The 21,828-nt window shown below is 39.7% G+C and overlaps 1 protein-coding gene and 2 long non-coding RNA genes across 3 annotated transcripts in view; 1 reads left to right on the top strand and 2 right to left on the bottom strand.

Annotated features, from left to right (window-relative positions):
- agbl4 (AGBL carboxypeptidase 4) overlaps window positions 1-21,828 on the bottom strand; it is a 281,610-nt gene that overhangs the window by 98,177 nt on the left and 161,605 nt on the right. The window lies entirely within an intron of this gene.
- Window positions 1,153-19,438, top strand: LOC116696121 (uncharacterized). The gene is made up of 3 exons (XR_004333628.1): window positions 1,153-1,219; window positions 8,473-8,480; window positions 19,428-19,438. It is a non-coding gene; the product is annotated as an uncharacterized LOC116696121 (long non-coding RNA).
- Window positions 3,799-20,773, bottom strand: LOC116696119 (uncharacterized). The gene is made up of 4 exons (XR_004333626.1): window positions 20,762-20,773; window positions 13,608-13,616; window positions 4,889-5,023; window positions 3,799-3,810 (listed from the first exon to the last, which is right to left on the bottom strand). It is a non-coding gene; the product is annotated as an uncharacterized LOC116696119 (long non-coding RNA).

Raw genomic sequence — 21,828 nt, 5'->3', positions numbered from 1 at the left:
AACCACTGACTGGTAGGTCTGTTGCGGAGGACACTGATGAGTTTACACACCAAGACAAGACATTATGTTTGTTCTTTCCAACAAGCCCTAAGTTACCCCAAACCTGAAGATCCTGCAAGAACTACTACTGGATGGGTGTGTGCCTCTGCATCACATGAATACACACATGGGTAACCTAAGAGCCCCTGTTGAGCCAAGAGTTTCCTCTGTGACCTGGCAAAGAATCAATGACAGCATCTTGACACAGGGGACCAATAAATGACTTGAGGACACTGATAGCATACTTGATAACTCAACACACACAATTGCACACACGCAGAGAAGGACTTTGTCCTGTCATCATTTCCCAATTGGGCTGTGATTGACCCCTGCCTGATGGAGTGCAGGTATGATGAGTGACCTGGTATTTAACACTGAACGCCGGATCAATGCCCACCCAGTAGCAGACACAGAGTCAGGTCAACCCAACATCCCTACTGAGCAGAGATCAAGGCCTGGCTGTTCCAACATTACAGGTCAAGAGCATTGCTCATTTAAAACATTAGTGCAGTGCCCGTTTGGAGCAGGTGCCTGTTCGTAACTGGCTGATTGCTTGGTTACCAGTATTTGTTTTTCAAAACTTTATTTAACTATAAGAGCGGCCTGGCCGGGGAAAGCAGAGAACCGGGCTCAGCCTGCTGGGGAAGCAGCTACAGCGCGCAGAACGACCAGAGCAATGTGCACAACAGGGAACAAAACATGAAAAAACATGTTTGTGTATGATTAATTTCATTAATATCATTTGCATTTAGGGTTTTGGCAGATAATCACTTTTTGGCACACCTGTAGCCCACTGCAAAGACATGCTTGGGCTCTCCGTTGGTAGCAAAGTGCGTGAACCGCAATTAATGGACCACCGTCTACGTGCTGCTGGGTTGGTATGACCAGAAAATTAAGATTCTGGCAGTTTCACGGTACATCACTGTAGTTTCGTTCTTTCGCCTGACTGGACCTTTATATAGGTTTATGGCTCATTCTACTATCACGAGTATTCTTCTCTGTTCTTGAATGTGCAGTAATGACTGTGACTATTTTGCTAACTAGCAGCTATAATGTGACCCAGCATTAACAGTTGTTTTAATTTGTAACTGTTGAAAATAATAGTGTTTATGCAAATTGTGTATGTCACAAATTGTTGTGTGCCATGGTGTTTCACCCTGTTAAAGAGAGTTAGTTGTGGGTATTAATGGTTATAAAGTTACAACAAAAAGCCATGGTGACCTTCGTCATCAACTTTAAGAGAGCCGTTCTATTATATTACAGTGTGCGGTCTCTTCTGCTGTGTGAAAAAACTTTGTCTCTTCAAGAAACACCCAAATTCCAGTAATATGGTGAAAAGTACAGCCTGTTTTAAAATTGTATATTTCCATCATTTTCTGTAAGGGGTCTTCAATCAATCTGTGTGAACTGGAAAATGGAACTGAGATTCTTTCATATGAGATTCCTTTCAGAGACGTCAACAAACCTTTAAAGTTTTGCTACTGAAACTTGTGTTCCAGCACAACAGTGTACTTGAGTATTGACTCGTGGATCACCCTGTCTACTGACCAACCCTATTGTAGTATCAATATACAAGATGTAAGGTTGAAAAGTTCACCCATCTTTCCTCAGGGCCTAATTGGAGCTGAAGGTCAGGAGACGTGTATGTTCCTATTGGTTTATTGTCTTTATGGATCCAACAAGAGTGGTGAATGTGTGCAAGCCGTGGAACAACTCTCCTCTCCTGTGTCTTGCCGCCTTTTTCCATTTCAGAACCTGCTATTTTTTATTTTTTTATGATATCCCCCAAAAGAAATTCAAATGTCTGTTATCTTTAAGTAACCAGACAGTGAGAGACATATTAGAAAATAAATGAAACAAAATGTTGTGTGTTTTCTCCAGCAGAACTTTTCCATTTAGTAGAGTTCAATCAGGTATTGGAATGGAGTGCTGAATAGTTCTTTAAAGCTGAATTAGGCTGGACTGCTGTGTAACTGGTAATTAAGCGGGACAATAATTAGCTGCTAGTGGAGGAAAGAAAGGGAGGAGGAGAAAAGTTGCTGTGAAACACAAATGCAGCAAACAAAAACAACAACACATAAAATTAAACTGCAAGATGTGAGGGATGTGTGCGTCTATCCCCCATGTCAAAACAACCAACACCCTCTCCAGATGTTGCTGTGTGGACCAGATGGATGCACTGTTTGGTATCTGATAACTTCTAATCACAGCTTATAGAATAAGAGTGGAACTGCGACAAAATCGAAGGTGATAAGCATGGAGGACACACTCAGATATAAAAAGACAAAATAAAGAGATGAAGCAGGATGATGTTTAAAGGACACTTGTTTGAAGAGGACAAACTCACAAAAAGAAATAACTCACAAGCAGCACTGAGTGTGTCTGTGAAGGAGTGAGAGAAAGTCATGCTTGTCTCCCTCTCCATCCGTTTCTCTGTCAGGACAGGGTCAGCTTGCTGCCAATGACTTGTGACTTGGAACCTAAAAATCAATTTAACATCTGAGCTAAACAAAGCCACATTGACCATCACAGTTACCTGGCTTACTGCCGGTTCCATTAGCTGTGTGTGTGTGTGTGTGTGTGTGTGTGTGTGTGTGTGTTTGTGCACAAGTGAGTGTGAACCGGGCAGGTCAAGAGGTTGAGTAGTGTTGTTGAGGGAGCATGTCTGGTCTACTTCCGTGTAACCTGTCTGTGTCGGAATATAGCAAGACAGGGATAGCAGAAAAAATTAGATCTAATACGTCGCATTGCCTTCCTGCTGATTGCTGGGAGTCTTGAGTGTGTGTTTTTCAACAACAAACAACAACCAAGCTATCAGTTTCATGCAGACAAGAAATGCAGGCAAGCAGACAGAATGAATACACATCCATAGCACATGGAGAAGAAGATACACACAAAATAAAAGCCACATCATCTACCTCATGGGGGTCCCGAAGCATTCCCAGGCTAAATGGTATAAGTTAACCCTTCCATATGATGGATCTGCTCTGGGGTCTCTTCCCAGTTGGATTTACAAGGATTCACTTGAAGGCAGGTTTCTGAGCAGTGTCCTGATCAGCTGCCTTAACCATCTGAAATGGCTCCTTCCTTCCTCACCATGTCCTAACATGTTCAACAGTAAAGGAAAATAATTTCTGCTTCTTGTTTAAATTATCTTGCTAATTTAAATACTATCAAAAGCTTGAGTCTTAAAGGGTGGTGTGTGTTTTGTTCTTGCATGACAACCATGGACTTAGACTTGAAGATGCTGGCCACAATTCCAAGGCAGCTTCCGAGGCCGTTTCAATTCTTAATGAAACCAGCAGAACTTGCTGAGTTATCCGTCATCTGCAAGGAGCAGACACGCAATCTTTTGGCCAATAAACTCAACACTCTCTTTGGTTGCACATTAAAAGTGTGTTGATGGAAATTACATAATTGATGGCATGGTACAGCATTGACAGAGCCCAGCATCCAGAAAAAATATAATTGTGACGCTAAAGAGCTGGTCCACTTTTCTACGACAAGGATGGAATCCAGATTGCCCAACCAAGACAAAAAGTAGAAGGATGCCAAGATCCTTCATAATATTATGCTGAACCTCATCCACCTGGCGCCCTTCCACTGTGGAGTTTTTAACTACCTCAGTTACTTCACATGCCCGACTGTTGGAAAAATTATGTCAGTTGGCCAGTCCCACAACAAGGGGCTACCTCCATGTGGGTTTACCACGTACAATGATTAGGGTCTGAGATATTGCTAACCTAGCAGAGGGTGGCAATTTTAAGTGTTCTATTCAGCTAAAGCTATTGTAGCATTGGGTAACACTTTATGACACGTCATGAACAGAAAGAAGTCTTTATGGATGTTAATGACTGTTGTCATTAAGTGCCATTTGGTAAATTATGACACTTTTAATGCAAAGTTAGCATTGTTTTTGTTGACATTAACTTGACTTGACATTAACTAAATAAATTATCAAATGAAAGGAAACTATTTTAATCTTTATGTGGTAACATTACATTAAACTGTCATAAGTGGTTGTTCTTTAAGTTGGATGTAATGAGACCATTATAATTGTGTCATGAAAAATGTCCTTCACCCCAAGTTAAATTAAACAATTTGGACTTGTAATGACTTAAATGTATTTTATTTGAACAGGGACAATACACAAGTTAACATTGAACTTAAGAGATAAGATGTCATAAAGTTTGATTACACTATCAAATGTATAACGGTGAACGGAAGAGACCAGCATAACAACAGTGAATACGCTACCGAGGTTAGCTGCCGTTAGCTAGTTAGCTTGGTTAGCTGTACAGCTGTCAAACCCGGAAAGACAAAATCATCTCTGAACTGTATTCCCTGTTGTAAAACAGGCCTTAGTATCAGTCTCGGAAGCTGTTTTTTTCAACAGTGTGGCGACTCCGGCTGTGCACTAGTCAGCTAAATGAACGTAATGCACATTCAGAGCTATGGGCTACTGTAACCACTAATCAATTTCCACAACGCGACAAGTCCCTCCCTATCCTCTGATTGGTTTGTACTCGTCTTTGTTAGTTTGTTTTTGAGTAATTGGGTTGGTTAGGAATACAAGGGTAAGCCAATCAGAGGCAGAGTGAGGCAGGAAATGCCTTTGTCATCCCAGGAAAAGCAAATCCTCTCGCCAGTTTGACGACCGGAATACAGTATCAATATGGTTTTTATTTCCGGGTTTGGCTACTGGCACCCCAGGGCTGAGTCAGCTGTACAGCTAAATAACCTAATGCTGTTACAGCAAGACAAAGGTGGTTGACTTTCACAGGAGGCCACCTGGTACTACACCTGTGAACATCCAGGGTGTCGACATTGAGATGGTGGACTGCTGCACCCTCAGTGCAAGAAGGAGCACTACCGCAGATCCTTCATTCCAACAGCAGTCGAACGCTTTAATGCAACATCATAATGTAGCACTGCTAGCTGTTTCTGTAAAATAAGCCATCACTGGACAATATTCTGCACTATGCTTATTACCTCCAACTGTGCAATACGTCATTTCAATTCATCTGCACCTTACTCATCTGTATATCTGTGTATATATTCTGTCTGTTTATATAAGGGTGTTTATTGTGTTAATATGTTCGTATCATTACTATTATTATTATAACTAATTCTATTTTTTCTATTTCTCATTTATTGTCATTTGTCCATTTAATGTGTATTTGTGTTATTCTGATGTATGTACTTTTTTTTTTCCTTTGAGCTGCTGTAGCAGACGAATTCCCCAGTGTGGGTTTAATAAAGTCTATCTTATCTTATCTTATCGTATATAGTAGTTAGATTAGCAACGAATAGCCTAAAGCTAACATTATCTGTCCAAAGCTCAGTAAATCACCTTAGTACTGTATTCACTGTCGTCAAACTGGTCTTATAACTTTTATGACATCTTAACCCTCTGGAGTCAAGAGCTCTGCCGCCATAGCTCAGCAGGATAAAAATAAATGTGTCATTTATTTAGATTAATAGCTTCTTGAGTTTTTATCATCAAGCATGGCAAAAATATAGACAGAATTTTACACTTTCCAATGTACTATCCACTGCCAAATAATATGTTATTTTTTTTAAATTACGTGAATTAGATAAAACATTCAACTTTTCACATAACTCAGTCACAGCAGATAACATTCCACAAGGATAGTGCAAACCCAGCTCCTCTTATTTGCATCTCTATATCCATGCCTCTATACATACAAAGGTTTTTTTAGTTGTTTAAACTTAGATTGGACAGATCAGGAGCAGTTAACCTTAGTCCTCATAAATCGATCGAAGTTTAAAATTCCAACACAAAGAAAGTGTATTAGGTAATGGACATCCGGCTGAAAAGAGTGACATCTCTTGGAATTTCCGGCGGCAACGGAGCAATCTCGGAAGTGGAACGTTGTGGATATAGACTATGCCCAGGTAAACCAGAAAAAAATGCTATGCAGCTTTGGGCATAATTTATTTGGATATAAGTGTTGCATTTTGGAAGAGGACGGGATTCTGAACGCTGATGCCTGCACTTCACAAATTCTTCTCACATATTGAAATGTGGACAAAATCTTGTGAACTTAGCTGATGGCGTGAACAATCCATCCTCTGTGCTGGTGCAATTTCGGTTCTACTACTTTCCAGACCCTTTTATTTACAACAATTAAATAAACATATTTTTTTTCCATAAAGGTTATAACTTTGTCTAAGTTTATGTGTGGATGAATACAAATATTTGTCGTTGCATGGTCTAAAAAATAATTTACTAAAAGCAGCTTGTGTAAAGCTTGTACATTACACATGAATGGCAATTTGCCAACTCTGCCATCCTTTGGGCTCTAAGCTGTCAACATTTTTTAAATGCATCTTTAACATTTACCTGTGTTTTACCATATCTCTGGTCATGGTCTCTGGTTACGAAAGATGTCTAGTTTTTTTTTTTAGGTTGGGTAGAATTAATCTGTCTCTTGCAGCTATCATTGTTGCAGCACGTTGTTTTTGCGTGCTTGCGTTGACAACAACACAGCTATTTGCGTGTTTGCATGACAACATCACACAGGCCAAAACAAAAACAGACATTCCGGCCCAGAACGGAAAAAGGAGAAAACACTGGCTTTAGCATATATGTCAGAAAAGATAGTATTTCAGTTTATCTGCAGACATATTGTGGTAATTTGGTTTAATAGAGTAAATATTACATATTGGACCTTTAATATGCATACAAAGGATGTCATCGGAGGTCAAGGGAATAATTTATGACATCGTTATAAAAGCCTTCGCCAGGGTGATCAAACGTTATGACATCTTAATGGACCAGTCTATGGAGCTAGATTTGTTTCTTTATTAAATGCGAGAAAATAAATGATCTGAGAGAAAAAAACATATTTGATAGAAAAAGTTATCAAACTGATAACAAAAAGCATTTTATTAAAGAAAAAAAATATTTAAGAGAAAAAGTTTTCATACCAATAGCAAAAAATAATATTTGAGACTAAAAAAAAGTTTATATAATATATAAATTTTATATAAATATATATATAAATTTGAAATTTGTAAAATTATTTCTGAGAAAAAAAATCTCTCTCAAAATACTTTTTTAAACTCTCAAATAAATATTTTTTGCTATCGGTGTGAAAACATTTTCTCGCAAAACCTAAGTCTTTGCGCTTGATGCGATTTCTTGCTCTCGTCTCAGGATTGTTCTCTGGCTGTGAAAACAAAGACATGGGCGGGGCCACGTTCCTATTGGCCAGTTGGGTGAGTACGGTCTTATCTTGGGAGTTGATCTGAATCATTACACCATTGTCACCGGCATAGATGCGGAAGCTAACCGGAAGCTAGAGTTAGCTAACTAGCAGCCAGTTTGCTTTGGTTACCTTTTAAGAAAAAAAGTATTTTGGGAGAGTTTTTTTTCTCAAAAATAATTTAAAAAAAATTCAAATTTATATTTAAATTATTTGTAGTTTCAAATATTGTTTTTTGATATTGGTATAAAAACCTTTTCTCTCAAACATATTTTTTCTCTCAGATCATTTACTTTCTTGCATGTAATAAAGAAACAAATCTAGCCCCATACCAGTCCGAATTGGTTCACTTTACTTGAGGCGAAGGAAGAATATTCATTACACAATTATAATGGTCTCATGACAGCCAATGTAAAAACCAATCACTTATGACAGTTTAATGTAACGTTAACACATAAAGCTAAATAGTTTCTTTAAGGTTTGATAATTAGGCTTGGTTGTGTTGTCTAGGTAAATGTCAAGTTACCATAACAAAGACACTGACAGGTTATATATTGCTCAATCGTATCTTGCTAAATCAAGTCGGCACAACACAAACATCTCAAACACCGCTAACTTTGCATTAAAATTCAGTCATAACTTACCAAATGACACTTAATGTAGTCACAAGCATTTATAAAGACTCCATGTTCATGACATGTGCCGTTTCAGTCTTATGCACACCCATTCAAATAAAGTGTTACCGAGCATTGTCCAGAATTGTATTATAATAACATGCCTCAAACATTGCACGTATAAGGTGTTAACCTGCTAGGACAGAATTCAAATTGTTAATGCAAAAAAAATGCACCAACAATAACCTCATCCCAACTACTCGCAGCCTCTATGTTGCCCGGGCTAGTTTCCCTTCCCTTGCAGTTTCAGATCTTATACTACCCTAGCACCTCACTCAATGTCTCCCCTCTTCTCAGAGTCTCTTTTTCTCTCCTGAGATAAAACAAACAAGAAAAAAGTGGTTCGACGCATCTGTAATCACCTTATACGCTGGAACTGAGGGCTTTTAATTTGCCGTGCTTTTAATTTGTTTTCACAGCAGTTTCAAGCAAATTGAATTTGTTAATTAAAGCAGCAAAATGAAATGCTGAGCATTATTGACGAGATGCTAATTGGGTTAGTGTGGAAATTGGAAGTGGGAGTGAAGTGGGGTGGGTGGGGGCTAACAAGAGGGTTGGGGGGGCTTAGGGCGTTTTGGGGTATCAATAGTCAGGACAAATCACATTACAGAACAGCACAAGAAAGGCTACATGCCAAGTGGCCCCATGGTGGCTGCATTATAGTCTGTGTACGCACAATACTCCCCAATCTCCCCAAGCATATTTGGCAGTCATACCTAAACACAGATGAACTATCAACTTTTGTTGCTCCTGTTGGTTGTAGCTCTATCCCATTGCGTTCAGAGGGAATTTGAAAGACAACTGTTTATCCCGCCCCTCGGATTGAGCCCTGCCAATGGTGAGTTCCCAGACCCAACATCTTGATGTGGGTTCGGTTGTCGGGCTATATTAAATACTGGATCCAGATGAAATTGTAAAACTTATCAAGGGTGCTTTTAACATAGTTGGCCAAACATAACAGGCTACAGGGCAGACTGTGATGGGACATACTATTTAGAAATGTATTGATTTCTTTTTGATGCTGCCTTTCTTTAAATGACTGCTCATTTCTTTAAATTTCTTATGCTGCACTGTAACTTTTATTCTTGTGTTTTATGTGTCTATTTTTTAACTGTCTATTCATGTGTTTTACCGGTTTTTAATGCTTATGATTTTTAACTGTTTTTATTTGTGTTTTATCTGTTTAACTGATTTTGTGTAAAGCACTTTGAATTGCCCTGTTGCTGAAATGTGCTATACAAATAAAGCTGCCTTGCCTTGCCTTGATGAGAATAATTCCAGGTTTTGCTTTAAAAAGATTTCTGTTGACATGAATACTTGCAATTATGAATTTTACAATATAATAAATAAATCAACCAAGTCCAGAGCTATAATTAGGGTCTCTATTTGTCTCAATCTGGCACAAAAGTACACAAAAAAAGTGTAGCACAATTTTAAAAAGTGCAGCAAGACTATATAGTTGATTATAAAATAAATATCACCATTGTTATTATCAGGTGTAGATGGATAGGCTTCGATAATGGAAAGTTAAATCTTCCTTTTAAAAGCATCACACCCCAAGACATGATGTACATAATGGGGTGGAAAGAGAGTCTAGTCTGGCTTATCCTAAGAGGAGGTTGATGGATTTGTCTGGGAGATGCAGAGTTCACACGTACAAATGTACTGCTGCACCACAAATACAATGTAAGTATACAGAACTATCCAAATAGGATTATAAAAGCAGATGATGTACCTCTTTAAACTGAATCTACTTGCATTTGAAGATAAATTAAAATCTTAGACATTATGGTATAACCATGCACCAACTATATTGCAGTGTAGAAGACAATGTGGTCTGTGCATTTAGGCAACTAAATACATACGATAGGTATGATAAATTATGTAAGTGTTGCATTTATTCATTTTTGGATACTGTGAGTAAAGTATAGCTTGTGACAACTCCCAATTTATTTAGAAAAAAAAAATTGAATTCCATTGGTCACATTTAACCAAAAATGTATAATCCATTACACCATGTTGTTTTGTCACAGCAATAACAATCTGATTCTATCTGTCTTTTTAAAGTCAATGACATACTTCCTCTATTTATACTCTAATTTAAGTAAGTCTTGGTATGAGCCATTACTATCCTCTTCCCTGAAGTATGCCTGTTTCATTTTTAAACACAAGTATTCTCCTCTTAGTTTCTCAGCATATTGGTAATATGGTTAGTCTGAGCTCCTTAGTAGTACAGTTTGTAATTTTTTTCTTAGTGGAGTGCTTGTTTGGCAGTGCTACTATTATTATAAATACTGAAAAAGCACTCCATACTCCATCTGGTCTCTGCACTTAAGAATGCCTCAAGCACTCTGACACTATATAAAAATAAATGCTTAAGAAAAGCTTTAAAAAGAAGGAAACAAGTTATAATGGATATTACATTATGGTTTTGTTATATAAAGATACTCGCTGAGGACTGTTGGGAATGTGTGGCACTGAAGGAATTCTGTGGAAAAAAAAAAGTCCTTTCTTTTGGTTTTAATGACTGTTTAGTACTTTATTTACCTTGTTAACATTTTTGTAAGTTTGTTCACAAACGTCCTACTTAATTAAGGAATATCATTTTGCTTCGACCACACTCCCTTGAGGTGTTTGTGTCTGCATACATTCTGCCCATACATACAGTATGTAGTAATTCACCTAGGCACAAATGAAGAAAACTAAAATACTCCCCATCCCCCAACAGTATAGTATTAAACATCACTTCTTAACCAGCTCATTGACCCCTCAGAGCTCTGCTGAGCTGTTCAGTACTAAGATCGCTCTGTCTCCCTGCGGGCATGTTGGCCCAATGCACTACTAATGAGAAGAATTCAATCATTTGGCTGGAGATCCACACGGGTGAAGGACAGAGGTGTCGGGTTGGAAGGAAGAAAGGTAAAGAGGGAGAAAGGAATGAAATAAAGATACATATGGCCCAAAAAATGTCATTAAGAAAGAGATAGAGGGGTGTTGTTTGGAAACAAAGTATGAGAGGCGGGGAAAAGAAGGGAGAGGGCGAGGAGCAGTGAGCTGGGTAAGACGCTGAGCAGTGGTTGAATTAGGGAGGTGATTATACCGCTAATTACAGGCTGAGCCGCTTCATTGATAAGGTCCCAGCCTATACCTGACAACGCTTACTTCCCTATTCTCTGTAATGTTGGAAATACTCAAATGCAAACACATACAAAAATGCAAACACATTCCTCTTAGTCTTACTATCCTTGTTTAATCAACATACAGCTCCAAATCCCAGCAATGCACGTTACATATTTTACAGAACAAAACAAAAAATAATAGTCTGCAATGCTATAACCATCCCCAGTGCCTCACATTTCCTGCTTAAATCGAGCATTCTGATTATGAGGTGTAAATGAAATCTGGAGATAGTCTAGACAATAATGCAAGCCAGATGGTTTTTCCACATCTTGCACACAGTAACTGACAGCACCAATGCTGTCAGACTCTCCACTTGTATGTTTTGGAGTGCCATTGACACAGTTAAGTTTTTCTATGGTTGGGCTAATGTTGATATTTGACTCTTAATCAATTGATTTCATCAACCGCAGCCCAGGCTATCCTAAGGTTATGACCCTGTCCTTGACTACACTGACAAACAGTTTGAACACACTGTACAGCATTTCTACAAGGTCTATATTTCTACCAATTATATCACATAATACTTCCATTTGGAGAGAGAGAATTTGAATGCTATTCATGGTCGCTATTACAAAAATGTCCTCATCTAAGAGAGTGCACTCAGCAAAGCGAATCAACCTGAAAGGGATTGAATTGTTGGGCACCCCTGTATTTTATGCTGCCAGTAAATAATCTATCTTGTTCAAAACAATTTGCAGCACTGTGTTTTGTAATCATAAAAAGGATAAGTTTGGGGGAGATATGAGAGCCGTTCTTTTGAGAGTGCTGATTACAGCAGGCACCATCTGCGTGGAGCACACAGCTGCCTACCTCATCAGAATACCTAATATTCCAATGGAGGGGCTCTAAGTACCTGGCAAACCCAAGTAGATAGATAACAAAGAGCCCATTAAATAACGGACAAAGTGGCCTGTGAAGGTAGGGGTGGGGGATGTGTAAGTGTGTTGTGGGAATTAGTCTTTTAGCTCCACACATACACTGAGATGAGATAGCCCCGAGTTCTAATTAAAATTCTCATTCCCATCTCAGGTTGTAATTTTGATCTGAGGAAGAGTGGAAAGTTTGATGATTTTCAGACAGCTTGCTGCTCTCTCTATCCCTTTCTCTGTATTTCTTTTTCCTCAGTCTTGATCCAAATCAGTTGGTATCTGCTCAACCTGGTAACTCTTCCTTGCCCTTGCTGGCCCTCAAAGTCATGTTGGAGCCATCTAATTTACAAATAAACCCCTCTGCTACAGAGTAATACAGATTAAAAAAACTTTACTACACACACATACAGAATACTTTCTTATAATAACCTGTGCCATCCTAGTCAGATAAGGATTTCCTCCAAGCTTACTTGTCCTTTTCTCCTCTGGGTATCAGAGGGAGATCTTGAATGCAGACATTCTGCTGGCCAAAGCAAGAATGGAGGAAGTCTACACTAAACTGCTAAATGGTGACCTTTAAAAAACAAATCCTATAGTGATGGACATGCAGTATGCTAATTCTCAGTCAACTGATTTGTGCTAATAAAGACATTTACTTGATAAAATGGGGTGCAGAAATTACAAAACTTTAGTATATCTCTTGTCACAAAGAGACTGTCAGGATACCCTTGGCTGGGAAAACATTGGGGCAAGAATTAAAAGAGCAATTCATCCCACTTGTGCTGCCAATTTGTCAGGCCAAAATGTTGTTTTCAGACCCTGTTGCATTGTAGTGAAAAGCTACATCACAGCTGGGTGTGGTTAAAACTAGAGCTGCGACAATTCTTTATCTATCAATCAAATAGTCCATCTATAGAAAAACAGTCTGACCACAAAGACAGAGACAGAGACAGAGGTTCTGGGAGGCCATAATTACATGCATGCCTCCAAATTGCAGCTTGTTTTATCATGTCATGTTTACTATAGCGCGTTCAATTTTTCCTCTCCATCTAATAGACACTCTTCAAGCTCTCTCTCTCTCTCTCTCTCTCTCTCTCTCTCTCTATTGCTTTTCCCCTTTTTTCTGTCCTTTTTTCCAGCTCATTACTCCTAAACAATTATATTTCGGTAGAAAGGCTTTCAGTAGCAGCCTGCTGCTGGCTAAAATGAAAACAGTCAGTGCGGAGGCAAGACGATGGATCACAGTGTCAACGCCAAAGTTATCATCACCTTGCTTGATTTATATTTTTTCAGCACTTTTTTCAATGCACTTTGCACAATATACTAACACACACACACACACGCACACGCACACGCACGCGCACACGCACACGCACACGCACACGCACACGCACACACACACAGAAAGTTTTCCCAGATAAGCATGCTGCCTGGGGTGGTGTTCGGGTGCTAACTGAATGGCCATCATTCTGGCACAGCGGCTTCATTGAGGCTGTTAAATTAAACAGCCAATTTCACCTGGTAATTGGATAGTGAAATATTCCTGGTCAAACTCTCTGCCACGATACAGTAGCATAATGCAGTGAACAGAATGAAAACATAGGGCAGATCACCACATTTAACTGTCACTATGGTGTCAAACTGCAAACTGCCTATGTCACCATATTAAGTATATATACACGCGCGGATCAACGTTCAATCAACCAACCCTCTGACTTGTGAAGAGTGTAAACAGCTACAGTTTGTTTGAAATGTAGCACACTAACTGAGGATAGTGTTGGTATTACACAGTAGCATGTGTTAAATTATACATATCTCAGGGTCAGACATTAAGAATTCTTTTAGTTAGTCCCTCACAGGCAGAAGCAGAAGCCTTAATTGCCATAAATACACTCTAATTAACAGGCTGGAGATACTGTGATATTTTTCACTCAGCACACACATTAGTGCAAAAATAGCATTTACAGTACGCCATAGTACTTGTTAATTACCAGCGTTTGAAAGAGGGAATAAGGGGGCAAATACACCAATGGATGGCAGTACCTCAGGGGTTAAGCTTCCTCTTTCTCACCATACTGTGTTTGCTAATATAAGCTACTGAGACGCCACCCTTGGGTGGTATGAACTCTGCGTTGTGCCTTTGAGAGGATCAAACACTCAAATGAGCCATGATGATGGGCCTGGTGATACATGCTTCTGTCTTCAAGCTCTGGCCACAGAGGGTTTTCTGCTTCAACCCGTTGCTCTTCTCCTTACTTTCCTCACCCTTAACCTCAGGCTCTACTGTTTGAACTTAACTTCAGAGGACCTTCACATTTATTAATGAAGATTTTCACTGGACCAAATGCTGCTAGTTAAGTTGTCCTTTTTTAATTGCGAATAGTTTATCAATACTATTTTTCATGCCTAAACTCAACCAAAATGTAATCATAGCTGTGGCAGATCAGAAAACAGTTGTAACAGATGTCTTTGTAACAGGTACATGTAACTTTGTTGTAATGCCTTGATGTGTATTGGTGGCACTAAATCAGAAAATGCTCATCTGGGTTTTCAGACATGTTAGCACAGTTCTATTGAAACTGCAGCTGGCAATATAGCTTAAGTTCAGGAAGAGCAATGAAGTCACACTTGAATCAGCTGCTTTATTCACACTACATCGGCTGCTACATGTTGACTAGTAACATCCAATCACATTCATGCAGGTGTTCATGGCCGTTACAATCTTACACTACAGTATACGCATGCTTATGCATGTTTGTTTTGGGGCATTTTAGGCCTTTATTAGACAGCACAGTTGCAGACAGGAAATGGTGAGAGAGGGGAAATGACATGACAAGGGCCGCAGGTTGGAATTGAAACCACGATCGCTTGAGCCTTTGGGGTGAACAGTCAAACAGGTGAGCTACCCAGGCGCCCCTAGTTTATGTACTGTAGGTTTTTGGTTTTTGTTCCTTACTGTAATCCCTTCTTTATATCCTCAATTTCTAAGTAAATTATTATATTGCATTAGGAAATACTTACTGTACAATCAAAATAACAGCATGAAAGCTAATTTACTAGCAAAGTAATGTGTGAAAGAAAAGAGATGTTTCTTTGGATATCACAGACCTTGTTTGGCACAGGGAAATATGCATGTAGTACACACTAGGCACTATGAGAAAAACACCAGCCAAAAAACAATTCAGGCTGTTTAACTTGTGCATCAACAGTCTAGTCAGCCAGCCAGCCAAGCAGTCAGTGTCAGGGATGAGACAAGGCCATAATCCAATTCTGGTTTTTACACGGCGTCATGCCTTTACATTTGACAGGGTGATTGATGTGTATGTAAATGTGTTTTGAGGAGGGCTGAGAGCAGCTAGTTAAAGCAGACATTTAGGGTTGCCCTGTCAAAGACGAATGAGGGGAAGAAGAGAGAGAGAGAAGAAGAAGAGACAGGAAGGAGAAAGAATCCAAAATTAGGACAACTATTGATCCATGAATGAAGATGGACACTGGAGGAGCCCTAGACAAGGCGTTATGTACCTCTCAAGCGTCACTCTGAATGCATAGGAGGGCAGTTTGACAGCTCCACAATGGCATACTACAGGGAGTCTCTATTAGACAAACCAAGCAGGAAAATGTTACTGACTTTTCAAGTGCCCTCTCTATAGTCCTCTCGCACTGCTGGTCCTTCTTTTCCCTTTGCCAGTCCTGAAGTCAATAGAGAAAGAACTGAACATTGAGGTCAGATGGTCAGATTTCTCTCAAGACACTGCTAGTGTATGTGTGCGAGTGTTACAGCTGCACAATATATTGTTTATTTATCGTTATGGCAATATCAACTGGCGCAATATACACATCGTGAAAGTCTGCAACATTTTGCAGTATATTGTGTTAAGTATCAGTAGAAGATATTGTCATTCTTTTTTAGTGGTGCCTTTTATACTCATGTCAATGTTAAATTTGTTTGATAAAAGAAAATATTTCCTTTGTTTTTTTTTAAATTCAACAAGCATTTCTTTTTGTATTTTAGCAGCATACTGAAAGCAGCAGAAATGCAGAACTGAGTAAACCTTATCAACCTTATCGCATATTTTCCTCATATCGTGCAGCCCTAGTGTGTGTGTGTGTGTGTGTGTTGTGTGTACAACTGTATGTCTGTATGTGTGTGTTCCTGTGAGCATGCATGCTTTCTCTGTTCACGCTCCACGTCATGTGCGCACTAAAGTTTACCAACTCCAAGGGAACAGTAGGTGACAGGAACCTCAAATCTACCCGCCCGTTTCCACAGCAACCAAGGAAGGAGGAGTGAAAAAGGATGGAAGGAGTGAGGTAGGTAAGAAGTCTCATCTCACTCACTCATGCACACATCCACAGCTATTTGAAGCCATCAGTCATTGTAGTCAAGTTCTGTTGGAACTTAGCATGCAGGCACTAGCCTGTGTAACTGGCGCCTGTAACCTGTCTCGATATTGATGATTTATTATCCTTAGCAGTAGGGTGAATGCACTCATTTTCTATCCTTCATGATGGACAATTGGGCTGAAGTAAACCTCAAATGATTTGAGGTGTCTGACAAAAGTCTGATTCCGCCAACTGCTAACTTTTGAAGAAGGAACATATGGGGTACTTAGACACTGATTTAATTAGATCACATTACATGGAACTGATTTGATTAGATGAAGCTGAAATTGGGCCATAAGAGTAGCAGGTTGTAACAGGATACAGCTACAGAAGAAAGAGATGTAACAACCAAAATGAGATTGTATGAATGTACTTACACTGACAAAGAAATAATACATGAATAAAAAATGAGTGCATGCAGAATACACTTTTCCTCAGAAAACCCCACTGGGAACTTCACTTGAAACTATTGATTTACTCGGGCCCAGTGCCTTAATGGCATTGATGGGATTTGGTTAATTTGTTTTGTCATGCTTTAGAGCAATATTTATTATTTCTAATAAATACAGGGTTATCTGTATTGGAATGAGCTTTAGTTTCCTGGGTATTTTTTGGCTGCATATTTGCGTGTCTGCCTGCCACTCCACTGACATAACAAGCTTAAAGCATATGTGTTGAGTTAGTGTTGCTAACTCATTAAAGTACACACAGAGGGTTTTTTTCCATCAGAAAGAAGGATCCTTTCAAATTCTGTCTGCCAAAATAGAATTGAGGAGGCAAACTTGAAAAGAGGAAGCACACGTACATGACATATCTCAAAAGTGTGAGGCAAACAAATGGAAAATGAAGACATTTTTCTCTGAGACTGCTGTTGATTCTCATTCTCCCTTACTATCAATAGGAACTCCTGCATGGAAATGGAGAAATGGATTGATGGAAAACAGAATACTCATTTCCTGCAAAATGTTTCCACAGCCATCAGATGGCATCAAAATATGAGACACAAAAAGATGGAAAGAGAAAGAGAGGAAGTGTACAAGAGCAAGAAATCATGAAGGAGTAAGTGCAACAGGAAAAGAGACCCCACATACCTCCTCCATGCCCCCTCGTGCCCTAGGACCCTGCACCATGCTCAGATGTGACTGATGAAAAGCAGGCCGCGATCCCTTTCAATTTGGCCAGTGTGCCCCAGTCCTGTAAAAGGCAATCGACTGGCTGAACAGAGGCACTATATCACAATATTCAGGTGCAGACGAGCCCGGCAGAGGAGAGAGGAACGACATGGCACCTTAGGAGAAAAAAAAGAGACCCTGGCATCCATCTCTCTCACACTTAAGATGACGCTCGACCATGATGGAGACACACACATACACTCATGAACTTACACACACACGCGCACGTGCACGCAGGCACGCAGGCACGCAGGCAGGCACGCAGGCAGGCACGCACGCACGCACGCACACACACCCACACACACACACACACACACACACACACACACACACACACACACACACACACACACACAGGCTAGGGCCAGGCTGCAGTGGGAGAGCAAGAAAACGAGAGGTGAGAGAGAAAAGAAAAGTGGAGGAAAAATGGGACCCGTCACTTCCTTCATTTCTTTTTCTTCTCACTTCAGGTAAAAAAGGACACAATAAAATAAAAAATAAAATGTATTCTGTGCAACTGGAGAGTGGGAGGGTGTAGAGAAGAAGAAAAAAAATCTGTCTGCAATGAGAGCAAGGTGTTTGTTTGTGGTGGGTAAATGCCTGCGTAGGCGTGAGAAGGCCAGTTGCTTGGCTAGAGCTGTTTGTTATCGGGGGTCTCCAGGCCCCACAGGCGTGCCGAGCTGCTGGCCCGAATCAGAGGGGCTGAGCCTGGGGTAGGGTGAAGAGTCATGGCCTTTGCCCAAGGATGGGTGAGAGGCCAATAGACTGGAGAGAGCAGCAAAGGCCTGATGAGGCTTGGAAATAATACATAAAAGATCAGATTTATCCTACAAACATTCAGCTTATTGGCTTTTCCTGCCGAGAGAGTAATTATGCATATGTGCTCAAGTGCTCCAACCAAGCGATGTAGCCAGTGTACTGTAGCAGACAAAGTAGATACAAATCTCCACTCTTAAAGAAACCATAGACGACATCAGTGAGTGCTATACATTTGGATTGAGGATGTCTGATAAACACTTGTAATGTAAGAGCATACAGCATTCCCTCTCAACCTTTTGAGGAGGACACTGAGGAAATGGAATCTAAGAGCTAAAAGTACAGGCTCAGGTCAAGGATTTGATGTCGTACAAATTCTGACCTGCTTAATACAAAATTCTTATCACACGCAACTGTTGAGGGTAAGGTCTATAACTGTAGGCACGGATATAACTGCAGTAAGCCTGCAATCATACCGTTTTACCATGAACTGTCAGTCATCCTTTCGGCTTTTGCTTATCACTGTACATATTGGAATGGATCAATCCTCTGTACCTAGGATTCAAAAAAGTAATCTAACCCTGCAAAAATATTAAAATATATATGCATGCAACATACAAATTAGCTTGCTGACACACATTATTGCATGCAGAGACTGTTGTATACTGCAGCACAAATGCATGCACTTTAAGCAACCTGAACCCTAACCCAACAACTGATTTGTCAAAAACATTTATTTTCAATTCAGTGTGATATGTAGCTTAGACCAGCTCACAGCAATTTGAGAAAAGCAGATGACAAAAACAATTGCTAATAAAGCCGCAAGCTGCGATTCCAAGTTCAAACCTTGATTTGCGTCATTCCACATATCATTGTGCAAGAAGTATGGAAGCTTATCAGGCTTTAAAATTAACTGGTCAAAGTCTGCACTAGCTCATTTAAATGACTCTGCCCACAGGTCTGTCATCCCTGCTAACATACCCGCTGTTAAGCAGTTTAAATATTTAGACATTGAGGTTTTCCCTTGCCTAAACCAGATTATTAAACATAACTATTCTGTGGCTCTGAACAACATCTTGAAAAATATGGAAAAGTGGATGGGTCTCCCTATGTCTATTTAAGCCTGTAGCTCAGTGGTTAAAATTAATATTTTACCCAGGATTAATATTGTGAGGTCTATGCTGTCTCTCTTTCCTCCTCCTCTTCCTATTGGCGTAATCTACAATCAGCTGTATCTAAATTTATCTGGAAAGGCAAGCGGCCACAACTTAAGATGTCCACTTTACAGAAGAGGAGACAGGATGGTGGCCTCTCAGTTACCAACTTTAAACATTACTTCTGGTCTGTGTTGAGGCCCCTTCTCACTTGGTTTTGCCCAGATGTGTCTGTTTGCTGTTTCTACTAGTTATATTATTAAGTTACAAAGTTATGAATTAGACACACTCAACCTCAGAAGGTATAAAATGGCCTACATAGATTATAGCGCCCCCTGATGGCCTAGCCAGGCCTAATGGAACCACGTATCTTTGCTACCGCGGTTCCCAGCCCCTCGGGCTTGGACACCTAATAATAATAATAACTAAAACAGACAAACATAGAATTGTTCTAGTGCTTTGTGGTTTGAATTTTAACAAGTAATTATAGTAGAAATTCAGAGAAAAAGTAGGCGTTTACAACAGTGTCCCCTACAGTGCAGCGTAGGTGGTAGTAGGTGTAGGCCATTGTCATATAGTACGTCAGTTTTTTTTTACATTTTACCATTTTCCATCATGGGAAATTATTGTGTGCATGCTATCCTAACAGGTGTTCAAGAAACTGCCCCTCTCACTCACACTGTAGCCATAACATTATACACAATACAGATTAATACATACTTAATTTAATTGTCTTGTATTGGCTGACTACAAATAGCTGTCTCTGCCAACACCTAAAAACTGAAAATATGAAATTAAAGTGTGTTAACTAATCTCTACCACCTGCTGCTGTTTGATAGTCAGCAGATAGAGATTTAACGTCACATGTCAATGTTGTGGATGAGTATCATTACTTTTGACAGTACTGGATGACTACTTCTACTTTTGGTACTACCTACCTTTGGTACTACATGCGTGACTTTACACTTTGAAGTGAAACTACACAGCTTTAGGTGTAATTTGCCAACCCTGGTCACCTGCCCAGTAATCCACATTGTTCCAACCCCAATTTACAATCCAGTATTCCAAAATCAATTTTTTCCACAAAAAGGATTTGCCATTGTTATGTCCTTAGTAATGACTGTGTAGAAACCTGTAACCTGACACCACAGTGGAGCCAGGAGAGCAGAGCAGCTGCAGCAGGTCAAAAGTTCAAGAGCCCACTGTTGCTTAGTTACATATGCGCATGCTCAATAGCTCTTGAATTCTTGAACTTTAGCTCTCCTGGCTCCACTGTGGTGTCAGGTTACAACCTGTTTCTACATAGTTATTACTAAGGACATAAAAACGTAATTTTTTGTGGAAAAATATTTTTTGGAATATTGGATTGTATGAGTTTGACAATAGACTAGTGTGGACTTCACCGGAAAACAGGAAATAAACAGAGGAATGGATTAACACAACTTTCACGCCTTTCTGTCACATCTACTTCAGTCAGATTCGCTGTGTTCATTAGGAAGTAATAACTGCACATGGCTAGGCACTTGTAATGACATTTTGAACACGTTTAGAGGCTAAACACAAGTTTAAAACTTGCCCTGTTTGAGCCTGTTGGGTGCGAACTCTAGCAGGGGGATAACACGGTGTAGGTGTGTTTTCTTGCTACGGACAGCACTCCAAATGTCCAAACAACAGAGCTACGTGTTGAAATTGACCGGAATTCTCCTTTAATTTCTCACCGTTGTCCATTTTGTTTCCTAATTCTTGTCTGTTCCTGGTCCCTTGGACTCCTAACAGGTTTATTATTAATATAAAGTAGGGCTGGATATGAAAATATGCCTTATAAAAACGAGTCAAGGTGATATTGGAATATACTGTGAAATATCTTTAAAAAAATTAATTTTCTAAATAGTTTTCCTACACATTAATTCATTGGAGATGCTGATGTTGCTCTTCAAAGTATAAAGACAACTCACAAACTCATGAGATGTTGAGAGCTATAGAACTAAAGCTTAGGGTCACAAAAAAAACATTTGCACATGAGTGTGCTCACACACACGCAAACCAACACCTGAAGTGAACAGGCCTAACTTTATTCCTTACAAGTAACTTTTCATAAGTTCTCCTCCACATCCTGGAGTTGTATTCAGACGTGCTGGAGAGCAGTCATGTAGAAAGAGAATGCTGTTACTGGAGTTATTAACAGGCTCCTGTGTTTCCCTCCTCTCAGCTGAGCTATTCAGAGCATAGCGTCCTCATCTGCCACAAACACATGCCGACAGACAGACGCAGCAGACGGACACACCGTGCAGCCCTTCTACTTGCTGTGCAGTAATATGTTTTTTGCCCATTTACAACAAATTAAGTTTCCCTCAAAGTGAATTTCAAGC

This window comes from Etheostoma spectabile, chromosome 9 (genome assembly GCF_008692095.1).
Source record: "Etheostoma spectabile isolate EspeVRDwgs_2016 chromosome 9, UIUC_Espe_1.0, whole genome shotgun sequence".
Taxonomy (NCBI): domain Eukaryota; kingdom Metazoa; phylum Chordata; class Actinopteri; order Perciformes; family Percidae; genus Etheostoma; species Etheostoma spectabile.
This window is presented reverse-complemented; position numbering and strand designations above follow the sequence as displayed.